Here is a 17,370-nt window from a genome sequence, read left to right as displayed (position 1 = left end):
CCACAAACTCCAAGTATATGGACCGTCGATGTATATGGTGTGATAGCACCTAACACGATTGGAGGGATTGCGACGAGCACAAGGAGGCGTTACGACGGGATCTTATCTACTACGAGGGAAATCGGATTCATTCGATGGACTCTCGGAAGCCACTCCGACCGAACTTCCGGAAAGGCGGCATGAAGAAGGTTCTAGAGGAGGAAATAGCGGAAAAAGGTAATTATGCGACAATCGTGGGAATAAGTGTGGGTGAGTCGTTAGGGAGCAAAGGCGTCTTTTTGGCCGGATATGCTAGAAAACCCCGAGAAAACCGACTCCAATGAGATCCGAAGCACCGCGGAAAGCATCCGTGAAGCTACAGGATGGGAATGCCCCGTGGATAAGAATAGTGTGTTTGCTTTATGCCAATTGCATGAAGTGTATTTAGATGAGAAGCGACGGCGCACGGATGAGGTGGCCGGCCCATCGAAGACACCGGAAAGTTGGAACTCCGGAGGTAAGGGAAAAGAAAAGATGATTCCGGCATTCAAGCTCGCCTCGGACATCGAACAACAAACATACTTGAAAAAGGTGTTCGAGGAGAGAATCCTCGATAGCCGAGTAGATTTTTCGCTTCGAGAATTACTCAGAATAGCAAAGAAGGAGTTCCACGATCTTCTTGTGGATCTCGTGAAGAGAAAAAGGCAAAGTACGGAGGAGAACACTCCAAGGGTGAATGCAAATACCGTTCTAATGAATGACATCGAATTGGAGGATGAAATACCGAATTCTCACTACACAAAGCCACACTGGGCACGCGCAACTACGGAGACTCCGGTCCGAATCGGTAACATCAAAGAGCCTGTGCTAGCATTGATTGATCATGGATCGGAGATCAACTTGATGTCCAAGGAGTTCTACCAGAAGGGTAAGTGGCCTATTAACACGAATCATGGGTGGAAGATCCGGGCAACCACTAAAGCAACGGAAGAGCTATTTGCGGCTTGTCCGGATGTGATGGTGAAGATCGGGGATGTGGAGATAGACCAAAATTTCTTCGTGCAAGATGAGGTCTCACACTTCGTGATCCTCGGGCAACCCTTTATCATGGCTTCACGGATGGAGACAAAGGTGCTCGATAGCGGTGCAGCTTTTGCACGAATTCGGAGCCAAAACGGAGCGAAATCCGTCCAATTCCTAACGGTGCCGGAAAATCATGAAAGGAACAAGAGAGAGCTCTTGTCCCAAACAAGAATGGATTTTTAGAGCAGACTGTTGCGGAGTGGGGAAGTGATAGTCTGAGAAGCCTTGATACCCCACACAGGAAGAAATCTCTCAGTGCAAAACAAGTATGAATCGGTCCGAATGGGGCATCCATGTACACGGCCGTAATCGGAGGAATGAAGAAAGAATACCGAAAAGTGGAGGATAAGTTACGGTCGGCATCAATAATAAAAGAAGGCGAAGAAATCGTGGGAATAGTCGAAGAAGTGTTCTATGGGAGCACACTACAACGGCTTGAAGAGCTCGCAGAAGATACAAGCTAGGGAAACCGGGTAATTCTAGTGGAGTCGGTCGAGATGTACGAGATCATTGTGAAAATGGGGCCGGATGCACTCCGCAAAGAAGAAGCAATGGTAAGTACGAAATACAAGACCGTGGAGAAGAAAGTGAAACCGGCCGCGGGACCGTTACCCGCAGATAGCGAACAAAAGAGGAAAGAAGTCTCGGGGGATCCGACACTTCAGAAGTCTGTGGATATCGGACATACCTTCTCGGATGAGACCCAGAAGAAACTTCGGATTGGTGGAGGTGGTTTCCTCTCACAAAAAGAAGAAGAACGATTTCGTGAGATGCTGGAACAACATGGAAAAGCATTTGCATTCACATCGAAGGAGATAGGGTGCGTTGATCCGAAGATAGTGGAGCCGATGGTGATCTTCATGATTGACCATGTGCCGTGGAGCCTGAAGCCGATTCCGGTGCCGTGGGCGCATATTCCGAAAGTCATCGACTTGCTCAAGGAGAAGGTGGCGATGGGGATTCTAGAGCCATCAAACGCTCCGTGCTCAAATTGATGGTTTACGGTTCCGAAGAAGAATGGATCACTCCAATTTATCCAAGACTTGCAACCGGTGAACAAGGTCACGATCCGGAATTCCGGAGTTGGTCCGATAGTGGACGAATTTGCGGAAGCATTTGCCGTTCGCGCGATATACTCCATCGGAGACCTATACTCTGGATATGACCAATTCCAACTAACCGTGGAGAGCCGAGACATCACTACCATGCAGACACCGATAGGATTAGTCCGGATGTGTACGCTACCACAAGGCGCGACAAACTCAGTCGCACATATGATGAATGCGATGAACAAGGTGCTAGGGGATTGCATACCGGAGATAACGATGCCGTTCCTAGATGACATTCCGATAAAAGGGTGTGCGGTGGAAGAAAAAGATGAAGCTATGGATGAACGGGGATGCCGGAGGTTCGTAGTCAACCATATCTGTGATTGTGGGAAAGTGTTACGGAAGTTAGAAGATGTGCATCTAACACTTTCTGGAGAGAAATCGGCATTCGGACAAGAAGAAATATTGGTAGTCGGACATCTATGTGGGCCCTACGGCCGAAGACCGTCACCAACCAAGATCAATGCGATTCAAGCTATGAAAGAAGTATGCAAGTCACAATCCGAAGTCCGAAGGTTTCTTGGAGCATGTGCATTCTATCACATATGGATTCCGCACTACGCACATATTGCGGACCCGCTCTATCACTTGTTGCGGAAGGGGAAGAAGTTCGAATGTAAACCGGAACACACCGAAGCCATGAGGAAGCTCAAGAAAACATTGCGGAGGGCTGAAGCTCTAAAGAAGCCGAACTATAACCGACCGGTTATAGTAATGGTTGATACAAGTCCAACCGGAATCGGATGGGTCATCAATCAACTCGACTCGGATGGTTCGCGATATCCGATCCGATTTGGAGCAAAGGTTCTCAACGAAAGGCAACACGGGTATGCGCAAGTCAAAAGAGAATTATGGGGAGTCGTGTCGGCAATCAAATCGGATCGAGATTATTTGATCGGAGCCGAAGTAGTGATCGAAACGGATTGTCTTCCGATACTCGGGATGATGCGGTGTTGTACTATACCGGATGTGGCTATGCTAAGGTGGATTGCATATGTTAAGTCACTTAATCCGGAGGTAAGACACATCTCCGGAAAAGACAACGCTATAGCAGATATGCTATCAAGGGCGCGGTTCGGAGATGACATAACCGAATCCGATAATGAAGAAGTTTCTGAAGACTACTTTGCTTCGGAGCACATATGCCGGGTGGACGTAATCCAAGAATTCCGGGAAGAAGAATACGAGGGAGAAAGCTTGTTGATCGGGAAAATGCTACGAGAAATCGAGGAATCATCAGACAATAAAGAGAAGAGAGCCGAGTTCCGAAGTAAGAAACGGCAAGTCCGAAAGTTCTTCTTGAAAAATGGATTTTTATGGAAGGAGCCGAAAACACCGGGTGGCATACCACTTCGAGTAGTCGAGACAAAAGAGCAACGAAACCAGGTAATGTTCGAATTTCACGAATCTGATTGGGCTGGACATCGGGGAACATGGGCAACATTTGGGAAGATCAAGCAAAGAGGGTGGAAGAATATGTACAAAGATGTCGCGGAGTTCACGGAAAGCTGCGAGAAGTGTCAAATCTACTCCGGAGTTCGACACCAAGATGAGTTACATCCGACATTCTCACCGACAATCAACTTCAAATGGATGGTCGACATTGTAGCCATGCCAACCGGGATCGGACAAAAGAAGTACTTGGTGTTAGCTCGGGAAGATCTCACAAATCAAGTAGAAGGTCAGGCGCTACGAAGAAAAACGTGTTCTGCGGTATGTCAATTTCTTTTGGAAGAAGTGTTTTGCAGGTACGGGTGCGTAGGACAAGTGATTGTGGATCAGGGAGAACTTGACTCTGATAAAGCTAAGGGATTCTTCGCCAAACATGGAGTTCGGTTAACACTAACAACGACATACAATCCGGAAGCCAACGGGAAGGTCAAGTGAGGACATAGTCCGATCGTCAAAGCACTTGCCAAAGCATGCGACGGAAGGGTGATGGATTGGCCGCAGATGCTCCCGTATGCACTATGGGTGGATCGGACGACGCATAGCTCTGTAACCGGTTATATGCCAGCAGAACTTATGACCGGACAAGCACCGGTAATGCCGATAGAAACCGCAATCGTGACATGGACAATGCTACCGTGGAAGGAAGAGATGAGCCGGGAAGAACTACTAGCGGTCTGGATATGACAACTGGAGGGAAGACTGGAAGATGTAGCGGAAGCGTCACGCCGACAACAAGAAGTGCGACTCCGGAACAAAAGCTGGTTCGACACCAAGCACCGACTACGACCACGGAAGATTGAAGAAGGAGATTGGGTGATTGTCTATGACAGTAGTTTGGATCATCAACATACAACTGTACGGAAGTTCGCAAAAAGGTGGTTCGGCCCATATGAGGTTCGGAAAGTTTTCGACAACGAAACTTACCGAGTAAGTGAGTTGGATGGAACGATACTATGAGTGCCTATAGCAGGAAAACGGGTGAAGATCTTCAAGAAGCGGACTAACAACGAATTTTATGTAGCCATAGACGAGACCGATGTCGTGCCTTTCGGCTCCGGATCGTTTGCGTGAGTCGGGTGGGAACCACTGGGGTTTTGGACTAGGAAGAAGAGAGTTTTAAGGCTAATAAGAATATAAATATGTTGTAAGAAAGAGTTATAGCAAACTCGTGAATCCCACGAGTGTATTGTATTAGATTAATCAATATGAATATAAGAATATAAACTTCGGTTGAAAGAGAATGATATAGAATTCTCGTGAATCCCACGAGTATAGTTTATTAATTGGTGTTTTTTATAAACATATCCAGTTTCCAAGTATTTCACACCCAATTACATTGTGCTTCCCATCCTTATGTAGTGATGAGGAAGTCTTAATAATCCATGCTTTTTCTCTAACTATAGACCCCATGCTTTTCCTATAGATAGACTATATGCTTTATCTAAAGTGATCATGCTTTTTTCTAACTTGTGCGTTTTTTATCATGCACGCTAGATGTGTATGTGTAGCTTTTTCTTTTGTTATGCGTTTTTCTAATGTTTATCCTAGCGTGAATTTACCTTTCTATGTGGGACATCTATGCTTTAACACTAATGAAATGCTAGTGTAATGGTAAGACATTACATTATTAACATGGAGGTGCAAGGTTCGAATCTTGCCCTATGCATGTTCCATTTATTTTGCTATTTTCTTCTATTTCTTCATTTTTTATTGAATCTAATACTATATACGTTTTTCACGTAGTGTACAAAATACACTACGACACTCGCCCCCTCCAAACCCGCACATCCTCCGGTATGTGCCGAAGTTGTTGGTGTTTGTTAGTCTCCTTCGTCCGGTCTCTACCCGATTGGTTTCGTTGCCGGCTCGTAGTACCCTCGACTTCTCTTGTTATGTTGACTTTGTCTCTCCATTTGGAGCACATCCATTCTTTCCACCCGAACCATTGTCGACATCCGATCCACCATAGTCTTCGTTCGCTTTTTGCATGGCCCGCTTGGTCCTTGTCATCCGCGGTAGTATCTTTTCTTGCCCTCTTTCTTTTCTTCATCAATCTCGACTTCTTTTCGGATTTTCGGTTTAGTCGGATTAGCTTACTTCCGATTCGGTCTCGTCGGATCGTCTTTCGTTTAGTTCGGCTTCCTTTCCGATTTGTATTCAGTCGATCCGGACTCGGTTGATCGGTTTTTACCGATTCAGTGCTCTTTCGGGTCGGTTTCTTTTCTTTTCTTTTCATCCGGATTTGCTTTCTTTTCTTCGTTTTCACCTGCCTTGTCCGGTTCGACTTTCGGCACTTCTTTCCGTTGTTCGCCACGTAGGTCCTCCGATATGTGCTCGTTGTTCGGTCCTCGTGTGGTTGTAATGCATGCTTCTTTTCTCGCCGTAGCGCGTGCTTCTTTATTCGCCATAACACGCGTTTCTTTATTCGCCGTAGAGCGTGCTCTGTATTACGCGCTTCTCCCGTCGTAGACCCGACCTCCGCATTGTCGCACTTTCTTTTAGATTGGAATTTCGGATGGATCATTTTCCATCCGAACCGACTTCCGACTTTACCTTCCTCGCCGCCATCTCCCGTCTCTCCGGTCTCACGTTGGTTCTCGGACACAACCGCCGAAGTCTCTAGATATTGTTGGCATGAATCCTCGGTATTACCTTCTTTCGTAGTTTCACCCTTAGCATTCTTCTCGGCTATCTCTTCATCGTATTCGTCGGCTTCGACATTCGTTTTCTCTCCGCCACCTTCCGTCTCTTCGGTCTCACGTTGCCTTTCGATCGCAACCGCCGGAGTCTCTGGAATCAGTGGTGGGGAAGTCTCGATATGGCAATCCGCCATTGATTCGTCCATAGCCACCTCCGATTCGATTTCGTCTTTTGTGGCTACCTCCTTAATCACATCCGCTTCACACTCTTTATCTGCATCAATTATGCAAACATCTATTATGCTTACCCCTTTTTGACCCGATGTCTCGGGCACTTGTATCCCGAAATTTCCTTCTACACTTGAATTATCGGCCTTATCCTTCGCCATCGTTCTTTCACAAGACGAGTGGGTGTCTTGTTCCACTCTTTCTCCCGTGGTACCATCATGTTGTATTTCGGCCTTCATATTGGCTTCATCGTTTTTCCTCAATCGACCATCCTTCATGGGCCATGTCGTTGTTGACGAGATTCTCAGCTTCCTTTCATTATGTCTTCGGCATACCCTTTCGACTTTAGCCCAATCCTCGGTAAGGCCGTTCGCACCGTCATCATCTTTGAGTTCGATCCCAATGTCCATCCTTTCTTTCCGATCGATCGATCTTACGAACATTAAGACTTTATCTCCTCCCACCAATCTTCGTTCCCGCTCCGAGAGTCGAGCAAAACGATGCTCGAACTCTAGGAACGCTTGCGTTGCACTTCGGTGAGTCTTCTCCGACGCCACCCATTCGTCGAATTCTCGTCGATCTCGTCCCGTCCATCTCTCATAGTCATATGCCTCCCGTAAAGCTTCTTCAAAGGACTCCCATGTCGAGTTTTGTTGTTGTATCTTGTGGATTCTCTCTTGTAGTTCGTCCGAGGCCACCCGACTAAAGGATATCACTTGCAATCCTTCCGGTATCCGATATTGCATCATCTCCGCCTTATATTCACGTAGGTAGCGTGACACACCCTTACCGTTGAATTCCCCGTTTCGTCGCACGAGCCGCTTTACTGCCCCCGTGATCTCCGACATCGCACGTTGTTCTTGTTGCATCCGCTCAAACATTATCATCATCATGTTCATCGCCTCTTGTTGATTCTCCATCTCCTTGCCACCCGCCTTCACGTCGGGTTCACCAACTGTGTCGTGCCTTTCGGCTCCGGATCGTTTGCGTGAGTCGGGTGGGAACCACTGGGGTTTTGGACTAGGAAGAAGAGAGTTTTAAGGCTAATAAGAATATAAATATGTTGTAAGAAAGAGTTATAGCAAACTCGTGAATCCCACGAGTGTATTGTATTAGATTAATCAATATGAATATAAGAATATAAACTTCGGTTGAAAGAGAATGATATAGAATTCTCGTGAATCCCACGAGTATAGTTTATTAATTGGTGTTTTTTATAAACATATCCAGTTTCCAAGTATTTCACACCCAATTACATTGTGCTTCCCATCCTTATGTAGTGATGAGGAAGTCTTAATAATCCATGCTTTTTCTCTAACTATAGACCCCATGCTTTTCCTATAGATAGACTATATGCTTTATCTAAAGTGATCATGCTTTTTTCTAACTTGTGCGTTTTTTATCATGCACGCTAGATGTGTATGTGTAGCTTTTTCTTTTGTTATGCGTTTTTCTAATGTTTATCCTAGCGTGAATTTACCTTTCTATGTGGGACATCTATGCTTTAACACTAATGAAATGCTAGTGTAATGGTAAGACATTACATTATTAACATGGAGGTGCAAGGTTCGAATCTTGCCCTATGCATGTTCCATTTATTTTGCTATTTTCTTCTATTTCTTCATTTTTTATTGAATCTAATACTATATACGTTTTTCACGTAGTGTACAAAATACACTACGACACCGACAATGAGGAACAACCAGACAAAGATCGCAGTGATGTGGATAGCGAAGAAAGTGGACTTCAACTCGTAGTCGACATAAGGGAAGATTCAGAGAGCGATACGGATGGAGGCGAATATAGAACATCGGGAACTTCGGCACATACCAGAGGATGTGCGGGTTTAGAGGGGGTGAGTGTCATAGTGTAATTTACACACTACGTGGAAATTGCATTTTGCCCATCCGGATAGAGAATGAAATACCCGATGAAAACCGGACGAAGAGGAACCGGCAAGGAGGAATCGGCAAGGAAGAGCCAGATGAAGAAGGCTGGTGAGAGTCTCTTACGGGATGAAGAGACACAATTGTAAATAAAAGAAACATTAAAATTTCTGTTACATGCATAGGGTAGGATTCAAACCCTACACCTCCGCACAGACAAACTCCAACCTTACCATTGTACTAACTTATTCTAAGTGTTTTGAATATAGATTTAATACGTATAAAACCTTTATTTTTGCCTACCTTTATTAAAAGGTAAGTCATGCATTTTTAGAATGCGTGAAACTTTATTTATATGCACACTAATAAAATTACGCGTGCACATCTAGCGGGCATGAATGCTAAATTTAGGAAATTGTAGTGGGAAAAGTAAAGCATGCAAATTTAGAGAGCATGAACACTTTAGAAAAGCAAGAAGCTATGCTTAACCTCTTCTATCCTTATATAAGGAGGAGAGAAAGATGTATAAGGGTTGGTTATTTTTGGATTAAGTATTGATCAATATAAAAATTATTCGTGGGATTCACGATTTATGCATCTACTTCTTTCTTAACAACCTAAGTACCAATTAATATAGTATACTTGTGTGATTCACGAGTTTCTTATCTTTCTCTTTGCTATCTACTCATAATTAATCTCTATCTCACGATCTCCTTTCTCCTAGTCCAAAACCCCAGCGGTTCCCACCCGACTCACATAACGATCCGGCGCCAAGAGGCATGACAACGTAAACCTTCATCCAGATTCGGGAAAGGCGTGCGACCCGGCACAGTTTTGACAGATTGTCGGAAGCCTCATCTACTTGATGATCATTCTGCCGGAACTCAGCTATCCGGTCGGAATGATCAGTCAATTTATGTCGCAGCCCACAACCAAACACCTTCAGTGCGCGCAAAGGATATTACGATATGTCAGCGGCACGAAAGACATGGCGTTGTTGTATTGTGTAGATGTAGCTGAGCAGTTAGTCAGCTAGACGGATGCCGATTGGGCCGGAAATGCCCACGATCGTAGATCCACATCCGGATACGCATTCTCATTGGGATGTGCGGTGATCGCATGGAGCAGTAAGAAGCAGCTGACAGTAGCACTGTTGAGCACAGAGGTCGAATATCAAGGGGTGACAGTCGCTACGTGAGAAGTCATTTGGCTGAAATGGCTATTACGGGATCTGCACGTAGAGGTGTCTGATCCAACGACAATCTACTGCGACAACCTCAACAACATCCACCTTGTGAAAAACCCTGTATTCCACACTCGGACCAAGCACATTGAGGTGCACTACCATTTTGTCTGCGAGCGTGTCCTTTCTGGTGAAGTCGAACTGGCGTATGTTCCGACGGGTCGGCAGATTGCCGACATCTTCACCAAGCCCCTTGGTCTCGACAAGTTACGGCATTTCTCGGTTCAGCTGGGTTTGCGACACCTTGACACACCGAACTTGAGGGGGAGACAAGAACGGGAATAGGAGCGTGAAAGGAACGGTAGTAACCGCGATGCCGAATCGGATGAAGAATTGGATTTCGGGCCAGGTGAAGAAGCCGAAGAAGAAAACAGGGGCCGTTATTGCAAGGAAGAGCCGAAGACAGCCGAACAAAGGGGAAGCAAAGCCAAGAAAGGCGTAAAGGCCAGGACTAAGACATGGTCGGATGTAGTTAAAGCGAGAATGAATCAGAAATGTTCGAGTCAAACACGCCAAATCAACTGAGGGCTAAGCGGAGAAAAGGGTAGCGAAAGAGGTGCCAACACCTCGATAGCAAGGGAGTTGAGAAAGGCTGCATGAGCAGACAAGCCGACCGGAAGGGTCGAAGCGCACAAAATCGAACGGGTCTTTGAAGTCGATTTTTGCTCATAGGAAAAGACCGTGAAAAATACATTGGATGCGAAGGTATAGAAGAATAAAGCACAATATGAAAGGTCCAAGAGTTAAAAGATAAATGAAATTGAAGAGATATAAAGTTAGAGGCATTTTTCAAAAGTAGAAAAAGCAGGAAAAAAGAAAAAGAAGAAAAACGCAGGAAATTAAGCAGAAAAAGCAAGGTAGAGAGAAAAGATCATAACTTCTTCATCTCTTATCCAAATTTCAAAAGAAAATATTCGTAAGAAAGAGACAAAGAGAGCTTTCTTGTATGACAAATTTGGATGACAAACCAAAAATAATGATATGAAAAACGCACCACACAAACTCGAGGATATGTAAAAGAAAAGAAGCAAGAATAATGCAACTAAAACCCTATAAATATGTGGTATTCTTAGTAGTACGAAGGGGGAATAGAATAGTTACAAAGGAGAGGGAAGAGTAGAATATCTAAGGAAGGAGGAAGAGTATAATATCTACAAGGAGAGATAGAAGATCTACAAGAAGAAGTGAGGAAGAAGAAGAAGATTAGAAGAAGTGAGAAGAAGATTAGTTGAAGAAAGAGAGAAGAAGGAAAGACTATTTTGGCTAATAGTATATTGAAGTAGTTATTTGGAGTTGTTACTCTTGGAGTATAAGAAGATTGTATTCTTTTCTTAATAATATATTCAAGTATTCTTTTCTCTTCCTCTTCTCTTCTCTATCATTTTTCTCTCCCTCCTCATCAGGGTCGAGGAGCGCGAGTGAGGCGTGAATCTAGGAGAGGCCAGAGAGAAGATCTGGAAAAGCATATGGAACCTCAAGTTGAGCTTGAGGGGGAGTGTTGAGAGACAAGCTCAACATTGGGAGTGTAAATAGGTGCATAACCCAATGCGTAAAACCGTACGCAAAATATGGTCGTAGCGGTATGTAAACCAAGAGGCCGTTAGAATGTTATTCCTCGTAAGGAATAATTTTGGGGGTAAGTGTAGGATGCTCATTTATGAGCAGTTAGGTACTGTAAGTACTTGTGTTAGCCCGATAGTCAGGGCTTGTATAAAAGGTGCTCATTGAGCACCAAGTATGTACAGAGAACATACAGAGAATTATTTTGAATATAGTTACGCTTTTTGCTCTCTCTCTCTCTCTCTCTCTCTCTCTCTCTCTCTCTCTCTCTCTCTCTCTCTCCGAACCGTGTACTCAATGTCTTACGCATACGCTTCCGCACACGTATTCTTTTACACTCGGCAACTAGCCGACGTGTCCCGGATCTATCTAATCCTATATGTCGATGACATGTTGATTGTAGGGAATCAATCAAGCCAAAATTGGAAAGCTAAAGCGAAGTCTTCACGAAAAGTTTGCAATGAAGGAATTCGGACAAGCCCGACACATACTGGGCATGAAGATAGAGCGAAATTGGACAACAAAAACTGACCGACTCTCCTAGTCTAACTATATTTGCAAGGTGCTGAAGCGCTCCAACATGGAGAACCGAAGCCAACACCAACACCACTTCTGATGTCAATCCGACTATCAGACAAAGACTCTCCTTTGATGGATAAGGAGAGAGAGCTAAATGGAAAGATACTCTATGCATCGGCCGTAGGAAGTATCATGTACGCGATGGTGGCGACCCGACCTGATCTTGCCTATGCGATAGGAATGGTCATCCAGTACATGTCGAATCCAGGACGGAAGCATTGGGAGGCCATCAAGCACATCTTCAAGTACCTAAGAGGGACTGAAGATGCACAACTAACCTTTGGATCGGCAAAACCGACCAAAGTTGAAGGCTACACCGACTCAGACTATGTAGTGAACTCGGACAATAAGTCGACATTAGGCTACATCTTCACCTATGGTGATGGTGCTATATCATGGAGGTCGAAGCTTCAAGAGTGCATGACTCTGTCTACCATAGAAGCCGAGTATATAGCAGCATCGGAGGCAACAAAGGAATCGATCTGACTACATCGACTGACTGTCAACTTCTCGTCTACAAGTCGAATCGATCAACCAACGCCAACCATCTACTTCGACTCATAGAGTGCAATGCACCTCATCAATAATCTTGTCTATCATGTGAAGGCAAAGCATATTGAGGTGCAGTATCATCATATCCGGGAGCTAGTAACCGAGAAGAAGCTCGAAATCTGAAAGATCGACAACGAGGTGAACATCGTCGATTACTTGACAAAGTCACTCCCAGATCAACGCTTCAGAGCACTCAGGAAAAAGATGGGACTATGACAAGAGACCAAGCAGATGAAAGCTGAATGCAGAGCAGGAGGTTAGGTAGAATATTGACTTTATCCCTACCGATTCGGCTACATGCGAACTAATTTGTAACTATAATTTTAGATTAAATTGTAATCTAGGTTTATGGGGGAGATGGCCCCTTACCATTGTATGTAAACATGAGTAGTCCTTTTATGGGGGAGTTTGTTGGCATCAAAGGCCGATTCCTTCCACTTTGTATCTTAGTGTGTGAACACGTCCAAATAGTTAGGGTTTAGTATATAAGCCCTAACCTAACATTGTAACAAACACCTCTTGTATTCTTCTTGAGTCTCGTAGAGAGAGTTACAAAATAACGTGAACCTCCATTAAAGCTCTAACGTTTATCGATCTACTATTTTCTTCTTGTGTTGCATATCTGTGTTGTTTGTTGTTCATAAGCAGTCAGGTACTCACCCATTCCTCCGCACATATCTGTTAACAACTATGACCAACAACACACGGACAATCGTCATCTTCGCGACCGACACAAATGTCTCATCATAGTCAATGTCGAGTGTCTACGCATAGCCCTTGGCCACCAATCAGGCTTTATACTTGTTGACGGACTCGTCAACGTTGTACTTTACCTTGTACACCCATTTGCAGCCGATCGGCTTGACTCCTTTTGGGGGTTCAACCAAGTCCCAAGTCTCATTTTTGGCACATGCATATCTTCCTCCATGGTCATTTTCCAATTGGCGTCTTGTGCCGCCTACGCGTAGCTCTTTGGTTCGTGTATCTCTACCACTTTCGTCATGTATCTCATTATACACGTACCAGATTATGGGGTTATTGTGGCGAGTTGACCGGTGCAACCTTTCGTTGGCCGCCTTCCAGGCCCTTCTAGATGAATCTGTCCTCAGCTCCAGAGGACCTCCATCACTCATGGCCCTATCAGATTCACTCTGATCTGACGTGCCTACTTCAGTGCCGTATTTCAGCATCTTCTTCTTCCCCTTTTCCTTGCATGTTATCCGTCTCTTCGGGTTTGTATGCGGGAATTGCACGTCCGAGTCTTCCTCACTCACCGGGTCAAACAATCGGCCGTTTCGGCTCAGCTCTTCCATCAGCCCACTTAGTCGAAATGAGATCAAACACTCCTCTAGAGTGCTAAGCTCTTCCTCATTCATTGGATCGGCCTCATTGCCTCATCTTCAGAATTCGGCATGGAGTCCATAGGGGTTGGATTCGTCAGAGGTTGGTACCATGAAGTCGTTTCATCGAACACGACATCACGACTGATTTGCACTTCTTTGGTTCGGGGGTTATAGCACGTATAAACCTTTTCTTTCAACTCATTAAGAATAATATATACGGAAACCCCACGGATAGGACAAATATCACCCTTGTCTTAAATTTAGTCTTCCTTGTACTTACCTTGTGCGGAAGAGTTAGACAATAGCATATATTCTACCCTTGTTTCTTGCCATGAACTAGACAAATGGTATTCCAATAAAATCATATAAGCAATATCAATGATAGTCAACTTCATCACTAGTTGTTGGCCTACATAATTTTTAACATATATCAACTTCAACTATCACACCAATGTCTTTAACCATTGACAAAAAGTGAATTTCTATTATTCAATTATAACCCAAGATTCAACCAAAGGAGGTGTACTTACTATGTAGGAGTTGATAGAAGGTGTGCTCGAGCCTCCCAACTTAGGAGTTCAAGAGTCAATAGTTGGCATGCTCTCAAGATGTAGTTAAAAGGGGGGAAGGAGGGGATAGGGAAAAATATAAAAAATTCTTAAATGGCCTAACTGTCTTAACCAGTTTGAGTGTCTTAACGGTGCTCACACTAAACAAAATCAAGCTTAAATTGGTTTACAAACCAACATAAAGCCTAAATTAAGCTACCAAACCAGTTAAAATTTAAGCGGCTTGGTTCAAGCTTGATTAGAGTTGTTGTCGACTCCAACCTATAAAGGTGAACATGCTAACATGGAGAGGTTTGTAGAAGAAGACTATGTGGATAGCTACTATATGAGGCCTCATTGGATAACAACAACAACACCCCTAGTGAAAATCAAGGATATCAAGGAGCCGGTTGTAGTGTTCATGAACCATGGATTAGCATAGGAGTCGGCAATAGCTCGGGTCAACCCTGAACCAAACCTTTAAATCAATATGGGGGTTTGATGGCTTGACTTAGCTCGGTTTTAGCTTGAGCCTCCTTAAGTGGTTTGAGTTTAGTTTGGTTTAGCTTGAGGCCTACCAACCCAGCTCAAGCCGGTTATGTCATTTTAATTTTTTATTTAGAAACGTCACCCTCATCATATCCACCTCCCACGAGTTCCACACCCTATCGAGGTCCCCCCGATCTATTAGAGTCTAGCTAATTATTAAATCAAAACATAAGAAAGCCAAGAGGGGTGCCAGACCACCCCAAACACCCCCTACCAACGGTGTTAGATGAACCCAAACCTCCTCGATGTCCCATACATTATCTGATTCGTACCTTGAGTTCCACAAGGTTCTCATGTGCTTCGTTAACAAGAGCCATAACCATAGTTACATAGGCTCAACATAAGCTAAGACTCCTTCACTAAGAAGGTAGCTAGCCTTCTTATATAGGCAAAAACCCTAGGTCATGGTGTGTGACCATACCATGACCTACGGTGTGAAGTGGTCAAGTAATAATACACTTAATAGTTATCTCACACCATAGAATTGTAAATCAATCAATAACCTCGTAATCCTTCCAGAACTAACCCACATGTAGTCGTTCCTCATAAGATTAGAAAAAACTACAAAGAATATATTTCATGATCCGTTTTGGTTATACAACATACTCTCCCACTTTAAATGATTGCACACTCGCAATGACTATTTGAGAGAAGTGTGCTTTGATGTGTTCTCTCAAATAGAAGATTGATCAATTAGGCAAATGAACCATTACATTTAATGACAAGGTCCACAAATTTGTGGGCTATTTTAATGCATTTATCCATGGACAAAGTTGAGCTTAGAAATACACAGAATTACCTTCTATCTAAAAATCGTGCTCTATCTCAAGCTGTCATAAATTGCCTCGTGCTATGTGTAACATAGGTTTGTATATTCTTTAGATAGTTTATGTTGTGTATAACTCATCTTGGTTAATGTTAACATCAATTGAGACTCATGGCTAAAATAATACATCAATATCAAAGAACTATATCCATCAATGTATGTTTGGAGAAAATTACATAATCGGAAGTTATTGTTCTCATAAGCAAACGTATCCTCACTTATCTAAACGCTTGTTCGATTGGTCTATTAGATTGAGGCTAGTCTTTGTAGACCATACTAAATGAAATTTTAACCAAAAATTCACTTGTGAGTGAAAATCTATGCTATTCATTATGTTCCTTGCTAGCCTCACAATGGCAGGCAATTTCATCACATAATCATTAATATCAAGATGCATTTAGACAACGGAAATGATTACTAGTTATTACGTGTGTGCGACATATTCCAAGTCATCTTAGCAAGCGTAGATCATACAATTTGAGATACAAACCTTTCCCATGCCATTGAGCAAACTATTAGCAATGTGGAAAGTTCTCTTCAACGATACGGTGTTTAATAGCATCAGTACTATATTCAACACTTGCCCATAAATTTTTAAAGAAAAATATCATCAACTTACTTTCCTTGAAGGTGATCAAAATGATAGGATTGTTAATGAACCACAAGTTGGCTTACAACGATGACAAATTTGTCCCATTAGCAAGATGGTTCTCAAGTATTTCAAGGAAAGGGATTCACACAATAAAATTGAGCAGCTCCAACAAGTCCTTTGGGCTTATAAAACAATCTCTAATGTGAAGTGAATGAAATTTTTTAAATGGCCCTCAATAACCAAGCCGAGAAGTGGTTTTGCATCCTTCCTAAAGAATTCATAAACAAATTCATGATAGCAAATAAGGATTTCCATTGCCACGGACACCATGTGACTCATGAGAGTCCACAACTCCAAATATTTGTTAGTGTTAAAGCTTTTGACATCCATCACCCAAGTAATTGTTCAAAAACCCCAAATGAATGTAAAGATCTCCATAACACGCTTTAAGACAAATGCCCTATCTGAAAAAAGAATGAAATAGTTGGGACTGAAAATGAACACAAAAGTCCCGTTTTTTTATTTTTTTTGTTTATTTTGTTTATTTTTCGAGGAAGAGGGGGAGGGGGTGTCACCTAGATGAAACACAAGATTGAAGCCAATATATGTCAAGAAGATGAGGTACCTCTACCGAAGAACAAATGTATCACAAAGTTTCCACATTTGCCATTCCAATAAGACATGGTTGGATCTGGTTTGCAGCTTGCCCAACTTTTTAGAACTGTAGCCCACATGTTGTCTTATTGTGCACTGTTCCCCTTTGTTATCCTTTGATTCCACAAGTCATTACCGTAAATTAAGCCATGCCCTTTGACAAAAGTAGTTCAGATCTGGATGACCTTTGAACATCATCCTAGTTTATTTGTAGTTGCATCTTACTTCATGTGATTTCATGACCATACAACTATGACCTTGCATTCTTAAACCATCAACAGTAATACAGGTACAATAATAGCCATGATTTCAGCAAGTGAACTCAAAATCGGTGGTCTGATTTGTGAAATTAACTACAATAGATCACATTTTTTTTATAGATAATTTACTTTAATCAAAGTTTTGTAATGGAAGATATCTAGAGGGAGCCAATTAGGGTAGTTAAACTAGGCAATTAATACAACTCAAGTTACTATATAAATCCTTTTGGGTTACGATACTAAAAACATAATTCTGGTGCCAAGGAATAGAGCAAGGCCACTAGTAGA

This window comes from Azolla caroliniana, unplaced genomic scaffold (assembly GCF_043228905.1).
Source record: "Azolla caroliniana isolate FFs.n. ecotype wild unplaced genomic scaffold, voAzoCaro1.0.p SCAF_21, whole genome shotgun sequence".
NCBI classification, from domain to species: Eukaryota; Viridiplantae; Streptophyta; class Polypodiopsida; order Salviniales; family Salviniaceae; genus Azolla; species Azolla caroliniana.
The sequence above is the reverse complement of the archived record's forward strand: the minus strand, read 5'-3'. Positions refer to the sequence as shown.